A 19,649-nucleotide genomic window follows, 5' to 3' on the forward strand; every position below is an offset into this window, starting at 1 on the left:
TACAATAGAGAGACAGCAACAGAATACCCTTTATGGATGCCAGTCAGCAAACGACATGTGGGTCAGGTTGACCACACAACATGCTCAGAATGCGGCTGAGAATAAGCATCTTCTGATGCAACAATTCTTTGAATACAAATACCACCCAGGTAGTCACTACCCCTATGCTTAACAGTACACACCACTAAATTTTATTCTTGCATAGATCACAGTGTCATGTCCCACATATCTGCCATCGAGTTACTTGCCTCTCAACTGAAAGACCTCAACGAGCCTGTGACTGAAGCTCAGGTAATGACCAAAATACTGGTCACACTTCCACCTAGCTTCCGACATTTCCTGTCTGTCTGGGATAACGTACCGGCCAAGAACAGGAACATCCAGACACTTACCCAGAGGTTACTTAAAGAAGAAAATGTGACCAAAATCTACAACAACGGTCAGTCGGATGCTGCAGATTCAGCCTTCTTCTCGAACAACTTCCCCCCTCAACAAAGTGATCGACACAGCCGTGGAGGATTCCATAACCGTCGCAGTAGAGGAGGAAGACATGGAAGAGGAGCTGGCACCAGACACCCCTACATCAGAAAATGCAATTACTGTGGCGATACTACCCATCTCTACGCCACATGTCGGGAAAGATTAAGAAACGAACGAGACAAAAAGGGATCCCCAGGAGAAAAATCTAATCTAGCCAAGGACAGCAATAAGGACCATGGAGACCACAGCCATCATTCATCCACCCAACAGACCATCCGTAACGACTCCACCTGGTACGCCGACTCAGGAGCTACTCGCCACATGACAGATCAGAGAAACATCCTGTGGAACTTCAAGCCTGATGACTCTACACCAAGGTACGTTACTGGTATTGGTAACACCCAACTCCTAACTGAAGGCCAAGGAGATGTCAAAGCCACAACGATGATCAATGGTGCAGAAGTCCCAATCACCATCAAAAACGTACTCTTCGTACCAAAACTCGGAACGAACTTATTTTCCATTGGAGCATCAACCAACGAAGGAGTAGAAGCAGTATTCACAAACAACGAGGCCAAGTTCTATCGCAATGGTAATTTAGAACTTACTGGAAAAAGAACAGACAACACGCTCTACCAACTGAACATCACGGCAAAAGTGGCCTATGAAGACTCTGCCCTCGCAGCCAACCTGGTTCTTCCTCTATCAACATGGCACGAGCGTCTTGCACATGTGTCAAACAGCAATTCAAAGGTCCCATGTGTTGGATGCACTCTAGGAAAGATGCACCGGTCGCCATTTCCTCAAGGAAGAACAAGAGGAACTGATATTGGATCCCTCGTTCACTCAGATATCTGTGGCCCAATAACTCCACCAACGCCAGCCGGATCACGTACTTTGTGACGTTCAAAGACGACTACAGCAACTGGACTACTGTCAATTTCTTAAAAACAAAAGATGAAGTTCCTGATCTTTTTCGTGCCTTCGCAATGTTTCTCAAGAACTCAACAGGAAAAGTGGTCAAAACACTACGCAGTGACAACGGAGGAGAATACACCAGCAAGAATTTCTCCACATGGCTCCGGAATTCAGGCATTCGTCACGAAACCACCGCACCACACACTCCAGCCCAAAACGGAGTAGCAGAGAGAGCGAATCGAACTATTTTAGAAGCAGCCCGCAGTCTCATCTACACAAGAAACATCCCATTGAAGCTATGGGCGGAAGCGGTAGCCTACGCAGTATACACCCTAAATAGAGTCGTATCAAAAGCAGCAAGCGTAACACCATTTGAAATGTGGTTCCACAAGAAACCAGATGTCTCCTACTTCCGAATTTTTGGAGCAAGGACATTCGTCCATACACCAGATGCAACCAGGAAAAAGCTGGATCCAAAAAGCCAAGAAGGTATATTTGTTGGATACTGTGATGCGTCAAAAGCATTCAGAATCTGGGTACACGAGAAACAAAGAGTAGTCATAAGTCGAGATGTGCTAATTGACGAGAATAATGTCTTCAAAGGTCCTTCTAACGAAGAAAAACACATTCTGATTTTTCCTGAATCAGATTTCATAGAAGAAAGAACAGATGACAATCCAACTCCGGACCAGAATTCGAACAGCTGAGAAAAGATCCAACCAACGCCGAACGTGAACAGAATCCCGAAGGTGAACAGCGTCCGGAAGGTGAACAGCATCCGGAAGGTGAACAGCATCCGGAAGGTAAACAGCATCCGGAAGATGAACAGCGTCCCGAAGGTGAACAGAATCTGGATGAAATGGAAGAGAACTCAACACTAGTCCAACCGAGGCGTTCCAGTCGACAACCAGCCTATTCAGAGAAATTCAAAAACTGGAGACGTGACCTAGGACTACTCTCGTGTGCCAACCAACCGCATGAGCCACTCAACTACACCGAAGCCATAACATCAGATGAAGCGAACCTCTGGAAACCAGCTATCGATGAAGAATACGCATCACTGATGAAAAACGAAACTTGGGAACTAACTCCTCTTCCACAAGGACGAAAACCAATCAGGACGAAATGGATCTTCACGGTGAAACCTGGCCATAAAGATGTTCCTACTCGATACAAAGCCCGACTAGTAGCAAAAGGCTACACCCAAAGCCAAGGAATAGACTACCAGGACACCTACGCACCGGTGGTGAAACAATGCTCTCTCCGCACCGTCCTCTCCCTTGTTGCAGCCCTCGATCTGGAAATCACTCAACTGGATATAAAAACAGCGTTCCTCTACGGCGAACTAGAGGAGGAGCTCTACCTAGAACAACCCGAAGGTTTCGTCATAGCAGGACGAGAAAATGAAGTTTGCCGCCTCAAGAAATCCCTATATGGACTGAAACAGTCCCCTAGAGCCTGGAACACAAAATTCAATGAATTTCTGGTAAAGTTTGGACTTACTCGCTGTGATTCGGACAGCTGTGTCTACTACCGTCGCCAAGAGGAGGGTGAAATCACAATCGTGTGTATATTTGTTGACGACGGTCTTATATGTACAAACAAAAAATCTGTATCCACCTCCATCCTCAATTACCTTAACATGCACTTTGAAATCCGCTCTTTACCAGCAGACCGCTTTATTGGTTTAGACATTCTTAGAGACAGGCCAAACAAAAAGCTCTTCATATCTCAAATTGATTTTGTCAACAAAATTCTTAAGAAGTTTAATCTTGATTTGTGTCACCCAAAGTCAATCCCAGCTGACCCCAATGCCCGTCTAACAGCTGCAATGTCACCAAGTACCCAACCTGATCCAATTAGCCCTCATTTAACTCGCTACAGGGAAGCAATCAGATGCCTCATGTATATCATGACAACGACAAGACCGGACATAGCCTTTGCTGTAGGACAAGCGTCCCAATTCTGTCAAAACCCAGGAGACGGACATTGGAATGGTGTAAAGAGAATATTTGCCTACCTAGCTGGATCTGCCCACCTTGGACTCTGCTTTGACGGGCAGCAGAAGAACAACCTAACTGGATTCACTGACTCCGACTTTGCTGGAAACCTGGACAACCGCCGGTCAACCAGTGGCTTCGTTTTTCTGTACAATGGAGCCTCAGTGTCATGGAGCAGCAAGCTCCAACAATGTGTCTCCCTCTCAACAACTGAAGCTGAGTTCGTGGCAGCTAGTGAAACTTCAAAAGAAGCCATCTGGTTGCAGCAATTTCTGAGAGAAGTGAAAGGCGATGAAATCGGACCAATCCCTGTACTCTGTGATAATCAAGGAGCAATCCGTCTCATCAAGAATCCAGAATTCCATCAGCGCACCAAACACATAGCAGTCAAGTATCACTTTGTGCGACATCAACAACACAACGGTAACATCGAGGTGTCGTATGTCCCAACAGAAAACCAACTAGCCGACATCCTGACAAAACCACTCCCAGGACCTCGATTCATTTTCTTACGCGACCAGATCGGTGTAAAGCCACTTCCGCAAACCCCCACAGTTTGAGAGGAGGTGTTGGAGATGTTGCCAAACCGTGGTGGTTTCCGAACCCCACCCAACTGTTTAGTACTACCTTCTTTGTGTTCCCAGCCCTTTTAGTGCTGTCTATGTCTTTCAAGTGTCACTGTCAAAGGCTTCACTTGATTAAAGAGATTTGTGCTGACAGGTATGTCAACCCCGAATAAAAGTTACTTGCATACAATACTGTTTATTTAACACTTCACTCCAACATTTTCTAGCCTAGTAATGCAGAAATGACAAAAATAACAGTAAAACTAGATAAAAACACCCAGTCTTACCTTTCGTAGTACTTGGGCTATTAGATTTTGCAGTTGGTGTTGGAGTACGGCTCCCACATATTTTGGTTGTCATCCAAATCTTTCCATTTTAGCCAAAAATACATTCCGTCTTCTCTTTCTCTGTTTCATAAAAAATTTGAAAAATATAAGAAAATTTAATTCCTATACAGGATTACATAGTAATAATATAGCCTTTGGATTCTAATGTCGGAAAAATTTAATTCTAGAATTTAGTTCAAGTTGTAAATTACACTGACATTGCAGGCTTATATATTCCTGTCTTTTGGATTGATTGGTAACATTCTAGTGCCAACATCTTTTGAAATCACAAGTTTGCCTGATCTCTTTTTTCAATAACCTCTCTCAGAACTAGGCCAGGAATCAGCTGCCATTGTAGTTGAAAGTTTAGCTGATGCTGTGACACATGCAGGATTTTTTGGAACTGAAAGTTGCAGTGATGTTATTCTAATGAAAATTTTACATGTAAGGAATATTTTGTCTACCAACTTTTTCAGAAACAATAACAAAAAATGTCACCCCTCTCAGGTCTGGAGAATGTTGGTTCTTCACCCTGCTGGGATTCCGCTCTCTAATGAAGGTGTTTGATCATGCAAAGCTGTTTCCGAATCTGCTTTAAAACAGTCTGGTTCGTAATCAGCTTCTTTAGCTTTCGTCATTATTTAGACTCGTTGATTCATTTTCTTTTCTTTTAGTTCTTATTACTCTTATGTCGTAGTTGCTTCGATCCGATTCCACCGCAAAACGGCTGAGTATATAAATATTTAAAAAAAAACGAATCCGTTTACGCCTGCTTATCGACTACGTCGGTCCGTCGACCTTGCCTGGCCTACGGAGAATGGTACAATACCGAACAGGAATGCCATCGAGTCAATTGCGGATTTCCCGGTTACATTCTCAACGAATTGGCGAACATAACAAACTTCAGTAATACCGTCTCCTATAATTGCATCAAAAGAATACGCCTGTCCAGCGATGGAACACGCCCCTGTGAGGAGAACAGTCACCTGAGTGCATTCTGGTCACTTGCGAGCCAACGATTCTCCCAGTTTTCAGCTCCCAGATTGGGCCGTAAGTGTCTTCGGAATTCTATGTTGTCTGCCACCGGATTTCCTTCCAGTGTTCAGGCAGGACGAACCGTATTCTTTGACCTACCAGGACGAGAGGAAATGGGAAGACATCCTCCCAGTTTTCCGACCTCTGAAATGCGTGCCCATCCAGTGTGGAACTCCTCTGGAGATTTACAACGCTAGCGTCCAGCTGGTCTCTCGCCCGCTTAACTATTGAGTCGGTACGTCAAAACCGTTGCCTATACGTGAAAGACGATTTTCCATCCATTTTTAAAATATTTTTATGTCTAAATAGAATAGACAAATAAGAGTTAGTCTTTATTTTAATTGGATCGGTGAACTAAAACAGGTGCTGCAGTGGTTTAATCGTGTAATGAGGGCTTCTTTCTGGAGAGTGGATCACGACGAAAATGAGTCGGAAGAGTCGGCTGGATGCCACAAGGCCTACCTCAATGCCGGGACCTTACATCGATACCCGGAATCACGTCACACAATTAATCGAGAAGGTTTCAAACGGACCAACTGGTGAGCTAAAAATACGACAACGGTTACCAGGTGAGCGCAACTTTGGGGTGGGCAACTTAAGTCTTCAATTAGGACGAAATTTAAAGCTTTAGCGACGCGGAACCAAATTCCAACGAGCACTTCCGGTGCCAGGAAATGTTTTGTCCCGAATGTCACCAATCTGTGTTTTAAGTATGTGCTCGGCTAAAAAAAATCATTTTCGAATAATGTGAAGGCATGTAAGCTAAAAAGATAAGGTGATTATTTACATCATTCGATTTTACATTCAGTAGAATTTTTTTCAGATGACAGTTTAGCCTACTTCAGACAAAGTTGCATTCTTGAAAACTCTTTGTTGATTGATGGCAAACATCACCTGCAAGCCGGACGCTGTACATACTTTCAACATATAGTCTACGAAACAATCCGTGAATTAATTTTCTTCTTTGCTCCCGTAGGAAAACTACCTTGCTTGCATAGAAGCTTTTAATCAAGAGAAATGTTAAAATATGTTTTGATAGAGTGGAAGAGTAACAACGGAAGAAAATGCAACCTCCCCCCCAACACGATATGAAGAATGTCAATATATTCTGTCACCTGTTAGGCTATATATTCTTTTACGAGAAAAATATTTTAGCATGCTTTGTTGGGTACCCGTTTTGTTCCCAGTTAATCTCCCGCTGCTTACGCTGGTTTTGCATCTAACAATATTTTTTTGACAATTTTATTTTGATTACTTTCTGCTTTCTAAAATATGAAACGAAAAATTAAATTTCTAATACACAAATCATCGTTGACTCGGTTGAGTTAGCCTCAACACGTCAACTCCTGTAATACGGTATCCCGTCGTTTCGGACACTAACATTTCGGCCCCATACCTTTTCGGCCCTTTTTAACCATTTCGGCCCGGGGCCGAAAATGTCCAAAACTGGGTCCGAAATGGCAGCTTTATTAAAATAAAATAAGTTTAAAGAAAGAAAGAAGCTATTATATATATATAAGCTATAAAACTAAAATATCGTTATAAAGCATCGTTAGAAGTACAATATGTAAAGCTTAACAAGAGAATAAGACCGAAATGTAGAAAAAAATCTTAAAGTTACAGATATAATTGGCTAAAAATCACGTAAGCTACTTCGAGTAAAAAAATATGTGTAACGCTTTTGACCAAAAATTGTTTTGCAAAATCTCTACCATAAAACAAATTGTCGAAAATTTTTAAATATTTCTTTGATTACTGTGTAAGTATTTTAGTATAAAAAAGTGAACGTCCATTAATAATCCAATAAATATTTAAAATTTTAGACGTTCGCTTCTTTTACTAAAATACTCTCTTCTTGTTATTTAACTTTCAACTAGATAAATTATTTAACAACTTCAAAAATATTAATGAAAATGGGGCCGAAAAGGTAAATAGTGGGGCCGAATTGGTAGGTCGATTTCGGATTGGGCCGAAATGGTACGGGGCTGAAAGGGTAGGGTCCGAAATGACATACATCCCTGTAATATTATATTATTTTCTTGTTTGAAGAGTAAAGCAAATAGGATATAGGGTACATAGCATATAAGATAGATAGCTCCTAAAATAAATGGCTAAGTAAATGGCTTAATTTCTTAAATTACTTGTTCCATTTCTTAAATAAACAATAAAATGTTGACTCTGTTCCAAAGAAAAAGCACGGCGGTAAACTGGTGCTCGTTTTATCACTGTAGCTGCGGGTCTAACGCTGTCTCCATAATCGATTTATTATCGCTGGTATTACTACTGAAACGAATTACTTATGAAAAACTTTAACAGAATATCTAATGAGAAAATTATTACACATTTCATTTATTTTGTGTTACTTGTGAAACTAATTTCTTCTGTAGCTTAGTCCATAGTTGCAATGACACAAATTTCTGTTACTTGTATGTAATAAATTTTACTTTTTATTTTTACTTAAAAATTAAGTTGTTAATAATAATAAATAATTTTATTTACTTACATCTATTTTTACTCACAATGGGAATCCGTCATTCTGCCATGATCCCTTTTCAAACGCCAAGAAAAAACGTGTTGTTCCAGAAACGATGTCATTTTCTAAATGTTATAAAGCTTTTTTTACATTACCACTCGAGTGTTAAAATGATATTCCATTCGTATTCTTTTTTAGGTAAATAGAAAATTTGAAGAAATATGTCAACATAATACATAAATTATACGTAAACAACATCATTTGGACTACTTGGGTGAGATATCAATTTCTTGACAACCCCAATTGGGTTTTACTTTGAATTCCCCAAATACTGTTGGAACAGTTATCTCGAGCCTAAAAATTAAAAACTCTTGGCCAACAATAACACCGTCGAAACATCCACTTTGTGTTGTATACTGTCAGAAAATTTGGCTACGACAATATGGTCAATCAATCTATTACCCTGCATAAACGAGACATAGCATGCATATGAAAGTGACATAAAATTAGAAGATGGTACTGCAGCCACGATTGTCTTCTGCTCACCAAAGTAAAGTATTTACAACGGAAAAGAGTCACTGTCATGCAATGTCGTGACTATCCAACAAGCAGAGGGTTATGACCTACATCTTTCCCTAAATATTTATACGTGAACAAGGCCAATTACTGAGTAGGAAATCTTCGCTGGCTATAACCCTTCAACCCAACTCAACCCTGGCAATTTCTGCAGCAGTGAGAGAAAATTCAAACCAACTGTGACACTCTGTCGGTCACAATATTTTGCTAAAAGAGAACATAAAATCCTCCTTGCTAAAAGCTTGGAAACATAATGGACGTCATGCACGAATGGCAGCGCGGAAAGTTTCCTGAATCCTCAGATACAAGATACAACCTGCCTTAAAAACAATTATATCCATCATAAAATCACACAATAGTCTTTACAAGTCAGTGTCATTTAAATCAACATCTACACAAAATTTGTGAAATTGCCTAGCCGAACCAAAGTTGAAAAAGAATCAGTTGAATAACTTTATTTTTACGTCCTTGTTTTGCTGACTTAACTGAAAAAATGGCCAAGCGATTCCTTCACTGCTAAAAAAAATCCCTAGGTTCGAATCCTATTATCTGCGTTTTGTGGCATTTTATTGGTAAATGTAACTACACAACATTTGATCAAGTGACGCCAGAAGTTATTTCTAGTCATTTTTTGGGAGAACATCCAAGTTTAAAATCAGTAGGGGAGTACACAGTGAGAGAAGAACGAAAGGTCTTTAGGTCTTTAGCATATGTGATGGCCCTGGACAAGACAAGACAAACTAAGCAACGGGGTGACCCTGGATAAGGCATGCTCTCAACAATGGTCCGTACGAGTGGTAAGAACAGTCAGGTCCATCGAAGTCGAGGTCTGTGATCGTAGGCAGGTTTGGATAGTTTCTAAAAGTAGATGAGAGACAACAAGTACACGTTGCCGAGAATGCACCTTACCATCATGACCAGCGTCTTGAATTCAGCGCGTTGTTGCTCCAGGAACCAGTGAAGACGGCAGAGAAGGATGAGAGAGTCAGAGTTCACCTGTAAAACAGCAGAATAAGTTCCGCTGCCAAGTAATTGTCACTGGGAAAGGTTTCCAAGTTTAAGCATGCCATTTCAGCGATTTCCCAACACTTGGACCAATGAAAATTTTTGCTTGAAAACACTAAAACAAAAGACAAGTAATTGCCAATTTAACGACGATTTTCGATAATTATAGTTTCGGTTTCTCGCTACCTCTGGCGAGACTCGAACTCGCAATCCCCGGCTTAGGAGGCCGGTGCCTTATCCATTAGGCCACAAAGGCTGAGTTATGTTGAATCTCCTATCCGAGGAATGACGCAAAGCTTTTTCCTAGAAGATAGCCAAACGTCCCATGTTATATAAACATACAGCGATTACCGTCTGTGGATATCGTCTCAATCTTGAAAACCATGTTTTTTGAATAATCTTAACTACAAACTCTATTTACAGCTTTCGAGTTCTATAACTGGACATACATTTACTATTGCAATTAGTTGTATCAAATATCAAGGCTTTCTACTCTCACAATGAGGGATACTCTTTCTCACTATCTCATTTCATTATTTGTGTATGTTCCACGACCTATATCCGAATGTACTTCCTTTTGGTTCGCGCTTTCTCTACATCGTAGGAATTAACATAAAGAAACACCATGAGAACTCGTGTTGTCGTCTATGAACATCTATGAATTCTGCCCATAATGGTGAATGATTTCAAACGATATTAACTTGATAATAAATGGTGGAAAACCAAAAATACTAACTAAAATCAAAAGACTAGCCGCCCGATAAGGGACTTGAACCCTTGACCTCAGGATTAAAAGTCCCGCGCTCTACCGTCTGAGCTAACCGGGCTTAATAATCGATATTGCAATAGTTTTCCGTTCGAGTTCATTTTTAAATTTTACGATTGCTTATAGATCTTTTACGGACGGAAGTACGGACGTTTTTCTATTCTTCGTAAACAAAATGAGTTCACATTCTTTCATCCTATAATTTGTCTCTGATTACATTTTGTGTTTGTAAACTACACTCAAAGACCGCCATAATGCATTTCGGCACTGGCCTCTGAAAAATGGACACGTTTCTGGAAACCCCAACTGACAGGTCATGGTCTATTGCTCCGAGATAGATCCTGGGACCTAGGATACCCATGACTGCACAGATCATATTTGTAATCATGCGTAAATTTGAGATATTAGTAAACGATTGAAAATGAGTTGTTCCACTAGAAAATACTAGCATGTGAAACCAATGGCAATTCACCGCAGTTGGTAGGGTTCGAACCTACGCCCTCAGAGAGGAATAGATTTCAAGTCTATCGCCTTAACCACTCGGCCACAACTGCCCCAAATTTTCAGACAATCTAGTAATAATATTTATTGGTTCACCAAAATTTCCGTTTGACCTTACTGAAGAGCAGGTTAAATGAGAGATGCAAAATCCTAGCACTTTCTTTAAGCGTAGGTCGTGTGGCCTAATGGATAAGGCGTCGGACTTCTATGAAAGTAGTTATCCGAAAATTGCGGGTTCGAGTCCCGCCACGATTAATAGCATATGACGAAACTATTAGTTCATGATGAGTAGTAGTTAACCACAAACCATGGGGAATCATGTCAGATCAATAAAACTACAAATATATCTCGAACACTCAATGAATATCACTGGCTTGCATTGCCTTCACAGTGACGATTGAAATGTGCTGCTGATATAGCGTTGCTTGGTAGATAACTTAAATCATTCTCTCTAAAGACACACAGAGTATACCTAACTGATGATGAATGAACCTTTGATTAATATATTAAGAATTTATTGGCCTGTTAGCTCAGTTGGTTAGAGCGCCGTGCTAATAACACGGAGGTCATGAGTTCGATCCTCTTACGGGCCACTATAATTCTTCCATTAAATATTTTCCACTCTAAAAAGGTACTGATACATTCGAAATATTTTGCTAAAACATTTAATGGAGATATGGCCGAGTGGTTAAGGCGACTGACTCGAAATCAGTTTCCATCTTGGAGCGTAGGTTCGAATCCTACTATCTGCGTTTTGTGGCATTTTATTGGTAAATGTAACTACACAACATTTGATCAAGTGACGCCAGAAGTTATTTCTAGTCATTTTTTGGGAGAACATCCAAGTTTAAAATCAGTAGGGGAGTACACAGTGAGAGAAGAACGAAAGGTCTTTAGGTCTTTAGCATATGTGATGGCCCTGGACAAGACAAGACAAACTAAGCAACGGGGTGACCCTGGATAAGGCATGCTCTCAACAATGGTCCGTACGAGTGGTAAGAACAGTCAGGTCCATCGAAGTCGAGGTCTGTGATCGTAGGCCAGGTTTAGATAGTTTCTAAAAGTAGATGAGAGACAACAAGTACACGTTGCCGAGAATGCACCTTACCATCATGACCAGCGTCTTGAATTCAGCGCGTTGTTGCTCCAGGAACCAGTGAAGACGGCAGAGAAGGATGAGAGAGTCAGAGTTCACCTGTAAAACAGCAGAATAAGTTCCGCTGCCAAGTAATTGTCACTGGCAAAGGTTTCCAAGTTTAAGCATGCCATTTCAGCGATTTCCCAACACTTGGACCAATGAAAATTTTTGCTTGAAAACAGTAAAACAAAAGACAAGTAACTGCCAACTTAACGACGATTTTCGATAATTATAGTTTCGGTTGCTCGCTACCTCTGGCGAGACTCGAACTCGCAATCCCCGGCTTAGGAGGCCGGTGCCTTATCCATTAGGCCACAAAGGCTGAGTTATGTTGAATCTCCTATCCGAGGAATGACGCAAAGCTTTTTCCTAGAAGATAGCCAAACGTCCCATGTTATATAAACATACAGCGATTACCGTCTGTGGACATCGTCTCAATCTTGAAAACCATGTTTTTTGAATAATCTTAACTACAAACTCTATTTACAGCTTTCGAGTTCTATAACTGGACATACATTTACTATTGCAATTAGTTGTATCAAATATCAAGGCTTTCTACTCTCACAATGAGGGATACTCTTTCTCACTATCTCATTTCATTATTTGTGTATGTTCCACGACCTATATCCGAATGTACTTCCTTTTGGTTCGCACTTTCTCTACATCGTAGGAATTAACATAAAGAAACACCATGAGAACTCGTGTTGTCGTCTATGAACATCTATGAATTCTGCCCATAATGGTGAATGATTTCAAACGATATTAACTTGATAATAAATGGTGGAAAACCAAAAATACTAACTAAAATCAAAAGACTAGCCGCCCGATAAGGGACTTGAACCCTTGACCTCAGGATTAAAAGTCCCGCGCTCTACCGTCTGAGCTAACCGGGCTTAATAATTGATATTGCAATAGTTTTCCGTTCGTGTTCATTTTTAAATTTTACGATTGCTTATAGATCTTTTACGGACGGAAGTACGGACGTTTTTCTATTCTTCGTAAACAAAATGAGTTCACATTCTTTCATCCTATAATTTGTCTCTGACTACATTTTGTGTTTGTAAACTACACTCAAAGACCGCCATAATGCATTTCGGCACTGGCCTCTGAAAAATAGACACGTTTCTGGAAACCCCGAGTGACAGGTCATGGTCTATGGCTCCGAGATATATCCCGGGACCTAGGATACCCATGACTGCACAGATCATATTTGTAATCATGCGTAAATTTGAGATATTAGTAAACGATTGAAAATGAGTTGTTCCACTAGAAAATACTAGCTTATGAAACAAATGGCAATTCACCGCAGTTGGTAGGGTTCGAACCTACGCCCTCAGAGAGGAATAGATTTCAAGTCTATCGCCTTAACCACTCGGCCACAACTGCCCTGAATTTTCAGACAATCTAGTAATAATATTTATTGGTTCACCAAAATTTCCGTTTGACCTTACTGAAGAGCAGGTTAAATGAGAGATGCAAAATCCTAGCACTTTCTTTAAGTGTAGGTCGTGTGGCCTAATGGATAAGGCGTCGGACTTCTATGAAAGTAGTTATCCGAAAATTGCGGGTTCGAGTCCCGCTACGAATAATAGCATATGACGAAACTATTAGTTCATGATGAGTAGTAGTTAACCACAAACCATGGGGAATCATGTCAGATCAATAAAACTACAAATATATCTCGAACACTCAATGAATATCACTGGCTTGCATTGCCTTCACAGTGACGATTGAAATGTGCTGCTGATATAGCGTTGCTTGGTAGATAACTTAAATCATTCTCTCTAAAGACACACAGAGTATACCTAACTGATGATGAATGAACCTTTGATTAATATATTAAGAATTTATTGGCCTGTTAGCTCAGTTGGTTAGAGCGCCGTGCTAATTACGCGGAGGTCATGAGTTCGATCCTCTTACGGGCCACTATAATTCTTCCATTAAATATTTTCCACTCTAAAAAGGTACTGATAGATTCGAAATATTTTGCTAAAACATTTAATGCAGATATGGCCGAGTGGTTAAGGCGACTGACTCGAAATCAGTTTCCATCTTGGAGCGTAGGTTCGAATCCTACTATCTGCGTTTTGTGGCATTTTATTGGTAAATGTAACTACACAACATTTGATCAAGTGACGCCAGAAGTTATTTCTAGTCATTTTTTGGGAGAACATCCAAGTTTAAAATCAGTAGGGGAGTACACAGTGAGAGAAGAACGAAAGGTCTTTAGGTCTTTAGCATATGTGATGGCCCTGGACAAGACAAGACAAACTAAGCAACGGGGTGACCCTGGATAAGGCATGCTCTCAACAATGGTCCGTACGAGTGGTAAGAACAGTCAGGTCCATCGAAGTCGAGGTCTGTGATCGTAGGCCAGGTTTAGATAGTTTCTAAAAGTAGATGAGAGACAACAAGTACACGTTGCCGAGAATGCACCTTACCTTCATGACCAGCGTCTTGAATTCAGCGCGTTGTTGCTCCAGGAACCAGTGAAGACGGCAGAGAAGGATGAGAGAGTCAGAGTTCACCTGTAAAACAGCAGAATAAGTTCCGCTGCCAAGTAATTGTCACTGGCAAAGGTTTCCAAGTTTAAGCATGCCATTTCAGCGATTTCCCAACACTTGGACCAATGAAAATTTTTGCTTGAAAACAGTAAAACAAAAGACAAGTAATTGCCAATTTAACGACGATTTTCGATAATTATAGTTTCGGTTGCTCGCTACCTCTGGCGAGACTCGAACTCGCAATCCCCGGCGTAGGAGGCCGGTGCCTTATCCATTAGGCCACAAAGGCTGAGTTATGTTGAATCTCCTATCCGAGGAATGACGCAAAGCTTTTTCCTAGAAGATAGCCAAACGTCCCATGTTATATAAACATACAGCGATTACCGTCTGTGGACATCGTCTCAATCTTGAAAACCATGTTTTTTGAATAATCTTAACTACAAACTCTATTTACAGCTTTCGAGTTCTATAACTGGACATACATTTACTATTGCAATTAGTTGTATCAAATATCAAGGCTTTCTACTCTCACAATGAGGGATACTCTTTCTCACTATCTCATTTCATTATTTGTGTATGTTCCACGACCTATATCCGAATGTACTTCCTTTTGGTTCGCACTTTCTCTACATCGTAGGAATTAACATAAAGAAACACCATGAGAACTCGTGTTGTCGTCTATGAACATCTATGAATTCTGCCCATAATGGTGAATGATTTCAAACGATATTAACTTGATAATAAATGGTGGAAAACCAAAAATACTAACTAAAATCAAAAGACTAGCCGCCCGATAAGAGACTTGAACCCTTGACCTCAGGATTAAAAGTCCCGCGCTCTACCGTCTGAGCTAACCGGGCTTAATAATTGATATTGCAATAGTTTTCCGTTCGAGTTCATTTTTAAATTTTACGATTGCTTATAGATCTTTTACGGACGGAAGTACGGACGTTTTTCTATTCTTCGTAAACAAAATGAGTTCACATTCTTTCATCCTATAATTTGTCTCTGACTACATTTTGTGTTTGTAAACTACACTCAAAGACCGCCATAATGCATTTCGGCACTGGCCTCTGAAAAATAGACACGTTTCTGGAAACCCCAAGTGACAGGTCATGGTCTATGGCTCCGAGATAGATCCCGGGACCTAGGATACCCATGACTGCACAGATCATATTTGTAATCATGCGTAAATTTGAGATATTAGTAAACGATTGAAAATGAGTTGTTCCACTAGAAAATACTAGCATGTGAAACCTATGGCAATTCACCGCAGTTGGTAGGGTTCGAACCTACGCCCTCAGAGAGGAATAGATTTCAAGTCTATCGCCTTAACCACTCGGCCACAACTGCTCCGAATTTTCAGACAATCTAGTAATAATAACTATTGGTTCACCAAAATTTCCGTTTGACCTTACTGAAGAGCAGGTTAAATGAGAGATGCAAAATCCTAGCACTTTCTTTAAGTGTAGGTCGTGTGGCCTAATGGATAAGGCGTCGGACTTCTATGAAAGTAGTTGTCCGAAAATTGCGGGTTCGAGTCCCGCCACGATTAATAGCATATGACGAAACTATTAGTTCATGATGAGTAGTAGTTAACCACAAACCATGGGGAATCATGTCAATATATCTCGAACACTCAATGAATATCACTGGCTTGCATTGCCTTCACAGTGACGATTGAAATGTGCTGCTGATATAGCGTTGCTTGGTAGATAACTTAAATCATTCTCTCTAAAGACACACAGAGTATACCTAACTGATGATGAATGAACCTTTGATTTATATATCAAGAATTTATTGGCCTTTTAGCTCAGTTGGTTAGAGCGCCGTGCTAATAACGCGGAGGTCATGAGTTCGATCCTCTTACGGGCCACTATAATTCTTCCATTAAATATTTTCCACTCTAAAAAGGTACTGATAGATTCGAAATATTTTGCTAAAATATTTAATGCAGATATGGCCGAGTGGTTAAGGCGACTGACTCGAAATCAGTTTCCATCTTGGAGCGTAGGTTCGAATCCTACTATCTGCGTTTTGTGGCATTTTATTGGTAAATTTAACTACACAACATTTGATCAATCATTGATTGTGGGGTTAATGGTTTAATTACTTAACCCTAGGTGGCCTAATGTAGTTTGTCACCTTGTTTAACCTTGCTTCTTGGCCTTCCTCTTTTTAACCTTGCTCCCCCTCTCGGTGACTGTCAGTCTAGTTCGGAGTATTAACCTTGCACCTTTTTTCGTCCGTTGTTGCTATGTATTCTTATTTGGTATAGTTAGTGGACGCTGTTGGTGTAATAAGGTTAGATAGGCACCAACATTGACAGTTTATCATTCTGTACCGGATCTTGTGTAAAAGGGAGTCGGCAGAGTGATTGATTTCGCTTAAAGTGACCTCACTTCAAGTGTGAATTAGGCCATATGCTGATTTGAGCGTAACAATATATAATATATATATAATAAATACGATTTTTCCACAGAAAGAAAGGGGGTCTGACACACCATTCATCCTGTTCGCAGACACACAGAAGAAATCAACTATAAAACCAAGATGGTGTCACCCATAAACCGCGTGAAGTGAGTTCAAGCAAAAAAAAATGGCGAAGACTCGTGATATGGAAAAGTACTCATCACCGCAAATAAATAATGCAACGACAAGCGCACGTGTGAAGTTTCCAGAAGAAGATGACTGCAGATGAAGTTGGAGAGGCCCAACACGCTCTGACCGAATATTTAGCACAAGGCAGACGACCATGATTGTAGAACCTCCTATCGAGAAACAGTGCATTGTGTCCACACGATTAATGAAAGTCTTTTTGCACAACTGACGGAGTGATATACGAAGGGGAACCACGAATGACTGCACGAACGGGAATGTAATTCCAACCGTTGCGGGAGAGAAAAAATGGCGGTGCTGTTAAGCCGCATGGACGGTGCGCATACACAAGCGCTCCGAACCGCTGGCACTTGGTCGAAAAGAAAAACAAAATGAAATTGATACTGGTGATGACCCATTGTCTTGGGTTGGGTTCATTTTCTGTTAGGTTTTTTTCTTGTCGGAAAACCGCGGGCGAACCCCGGGTTGGCGGGGTTTTGTATGTGTTGAAGTTGTTTTGTGTGAAATGGGAGTGCTAACACAGTCAGATGCTGATTACGAGTCAATAATGCTTCATTGCTGGTTATTCAACGAAAGACAAACTTGCAGAATATAATTAAACACTTTTCAAGTTCAGACTGACAGCCCAGAATATGCAAACATTCAACTTTCCAAATAAATTTAAACAGAAAACCTATTTTCTATATTTCGTTACGTTGAGAGCTCAACTCTTCCCTCAAAACAGCTCAGTGCAATGTTTCCATTCAATTCTTGGAGATTTTCTGTTCTCTCTACTTCACACACTTACAGCCCATACACTGTAATCAGGTAACACGGGGACACACCTAATCCTTCCCTATTCAAATCTACATCTACTACACCAACTGCTTCTTTCTCTACTACTACCAGACCTGCCTCATCAACTACCATTTCTGCCACGATCTCTTTTATATCTCCAACCATTAAACTCGATCCCCTTGCTCTTCTCGATTCATCTTCTTTAGCGTTCTTTTACACTTTCTTTCCAGCTTTCTTTTGCCTTTTCTTGGTCTCTTCTTTTTTTTCAAGATTATTTTCTAGCCTAGTAATGCAGAAATGACAAAAATAACAGTAAAACTAGATAAAAACACCCAGTCTTACCTTTCGTAGTACTTGGGCTATTAGATTTTGCAGTTGGTGTTGGAGTACGGCTCCCACATATTTTGGTTGTCATCCAAATCTTTCCATTTTAGCCAAAAATACATTCCGTCTTCTCTTTCTCTGTTTCATAAAAAATTTGAAAAATATAAGAAAATTTAATTCCTATACAGGATTACATAGTAATAATATAGCCTTTGGATTCTAATGTCGGAAAAATTTAATTCTAGAATTTAGTTCAAGTTGTAAATTACACTGACATTGCAGGCATATATATTCCTGTCTTTTGGATTGATTGGTAACATTCTAGTGCCAACATCTTTTGAAATCACAAGTTTGCCTGATCTCTTTTTTCAATAACCTCTCTCAGAACTAGGCCAGGAATCAGCTGCCATTGTAGTTGAAAGTTTAGCTGATGCTGTGACACATGCAGGATTTTTTGGAACTGAAAGTTGCAGTGATGTTATTCTAATGAAAATTTTACATGTAAGGAATATTTTGTCTACCAACTTTTTCAGAAACAATAACAAAAAATGTCACCCCTCTCAGGTCTGGAGAATGTTGGTTCTTCACCCTGCTGGGATTCCGCTCTCTAATGAAGGTGTTTGATCATGCAAAGCTGTTTCCGAATCTGCTTTAAAACAGTCTGGTTCGTAATCAGCTTCTTTAGCTTTCGTCATTATTTAGACTCGTTGATTCATTTTCTTTTCTTTTAGTTCTTATTACTCTTATGTCGTAGTTGCTTCGATCCGATTCCACCGCAAAACGGCTGAGTATATAAATATTTAAAAAAAAAAGAATCCGTTTACGCCTGCTTATCGACTACGTCGGTCCGTCGACCTTGCCTGGCCTACGGAGAATGGTACAATACTGAACAGGAATGCCATCGAGTCAATTGCGGATTTCCCGGTTACATTCTCAACGAATTGGCGAACATAACAAACTTCAGTAATACCGTCTCCTATAATTGCATCAAAAGAATACGCCTGTCCAGCGATGGAACACGCCCCTGCGAGGAGAACAGTCACCTGAGTGCATTCTGGTCACTTGCGAGCCAACGATTCTCCCAGTTTTCAGCTCCCAGATTGGGCCGTAAGTGTCTTCGGAATTCTATGTTGTCTGCCACCGGATTTCCTTCCAGTGTTCAGGCAGGACGAACCGTATTCTTTGACCTACCAGGACGAGAGGAAATGGGAAGACATCCTCCCAGTTTTCCGACCTCTGAAATGCGTGCCCATCCAGTGTGGAACTCCTCTGGAGATTTACAACGCTAGCGTCCAGCTGGTCTCTCGCCCGCTTAACTATTGAGTCGGTACGTCAAAACCGTTGCCTATACGTGAAAGACGATTTTCCATCCATTTTTAAAATATTTTTATGTCTAAATAGAATAGACAAATAAGAGTTAGTCTTTATTTTAATTGGATCGGTGAACTAAAACAGGTGCTGCAGTGGTTTAATCGTGTAATGAGGGCTTCTTTCTGGAGAGTGGATCACGACGAAAATGAGTCGGAAGAGTCGGCTGGATGCCACAAGGCCTACCTCAATGCCGGGACCTTACATCGATACCCGGAATCACGTCACACAATTAATCGAGAAGGTTTCAAACGGACCAACTGGTGAGCTAAA

General features: G+C 40.6%; 2 long non-coding RNA genes and 12 other non-coding genes across 14 annotated transcripts; 6 read left to right on the forward strand and 8 right to left on the reverse strand.

Annotated features, from left to right (window-relative positions):
• The first annotated feature begins 4,523 nt into the window (after positions 1-4,523).
• Positions 4,524-5,034, forward strand: LOC124342380. The gene is made up of 3 exons (XR_006918801.1): positions 4,524-4,734; positions 4,798-4,897; positions 4,965-5,034. It is a non-coding gene; the product is annotated as an uncharacterized LOC124342380 (long non-coding RNA).
• Positions 5,035-9,562: 4,528 nt separating this feature from the next.
• On the reverse strand, positions 9,563-9,635 carry Trnar-ccu. Its single transcript has one exon. It is a non-coding gene; the product is annotated as a tRNA-Arg (tRNA).
• A 498-nt stretch (positions 9,636-10,133) lies between these two features.
• Trnak-uuu lies at positions 10,134-10,206 on the reverse strand. The gene has a single exon. It is a non-coding gene; the product is annotated as a tRNA-Lys (tRNA).
• A 411-nt stretch (positions 10,207-10,617) lies between these two features.
• Trnas-uga lies at positions 10,618-10,699 on the reverse strand. The gene has a single exon. It is a non-coding gene; the product is annotated as a tRNA-Ser (tRNA).
• Positions 10,700-10,817: 118 nt separating this feature from the next.
• Trnar-ucu lies at positions 10,818-10,901 on the forward strand. Its single transcript is given in 2 exon segments — positions 10,818-10,854; positions 10,866-10,901. It is a non-coding gene; the product is annotated as a tRNA-Arg (tRNA).
• A 415-nt stretch (positions 10,902-11,316) lies between these two features.
• Positions 11,317-11,398, forward strand: Trnas-cga. Its single transcript has one exon. It is a non-coding gene; the product is annotated as a tRNA-Ser (tRNA).
• Positions 11,399-12,033: 635 nt separating this feature from the next.
• Trnar-ccu lies at positions 12,034-12,106 on the reverse strand. Its single transcript has one exon. It is a non-coding gene; the product is annotated as a tRNA-Arg (tRNA).
• A 498-nt stretch (positions 12,107-12,604) lies between these two features.
• Trnak-uuu lies at positions 12,605-12,677 on the reverse strand. The gene has a single exon. It is a non-coding gene; the product is annotated as a tRNA-Lys (tRNA).
• Positions 12,678-13,088: 411 nt separating this feature from the next.
• Trnas-uga lies at positions 13,089-13,170 on the reverse strand. Its single transcript has one exon. It is a non-coding gene; the product is annotated as a tRNA-Ser (tRNA).
• Positions 13,171-13,787: 617 nt separating this feature from the next.
• Trnas-cga lies at positions 13,788-13,869 on the forward strand. The gene has a single exon. It is a non-coding gene; the product is annotated as a tRNA-Ser (tRNA).
• Positions 13,870-14,504: 635 nt separating this feature from the next.
• On the reverse strand, positions 14,505-14,577 carry Trnar-ccu. The gene has a single exon. It is a non-coding gene; the product is annotated as a tRNA-Arg (tRNA).
• Positions 14,578-15,559: 982 nt separating this feature from the next.
• On the reverse strand, positions 15,560-15,641 carry Trnas-uga. The gene has a single exon. It is a non-coding gene; the product is annotated as a tRNA-Ser (tRNA).
• A 600-nt stretch (positions 15,642-16,241) lies between these two features.
• On the forward strand, positions 16,242-16,323 carry Trnas-cga. Its single transcript has one exon. It is a non-coding gene; the product is annotated as a tRNA-Ser (tRNA).
• Positions 16,324-18,383: 2,060 nt separating this feature from the next.
• On the forward strand, positions 18,384-18,809 carry LOC124343483. Its single transcript, XR_006919269.1, has 3 exons — positions 18,384-18,509; positions 18,573-18,672; positions 18,740-18,809. It is a non-coding gene; the product is annotated as an uncharacterized LOC124343483 (long non-coding RNA).
• The last annotated feature ends 840 nt before the right edge of the window (positions 18,810-19,649 follow it).

Source organism: Daphnia pulicaria, chromosome 6, assembly GCF_021234035.1.
Source record: "Daphnia pulicaria isolate SC F1-1A chromosome 6, SC_F0-13Bv2, whole genome shotgun sequence".
Classification (NCBI taxonomy): Eukaryota; Metazoa; Arthropoda; class Branchiopoda; order Diplostraca; family Daphniidae; genus Daphnia; species Daphnia pulicaria.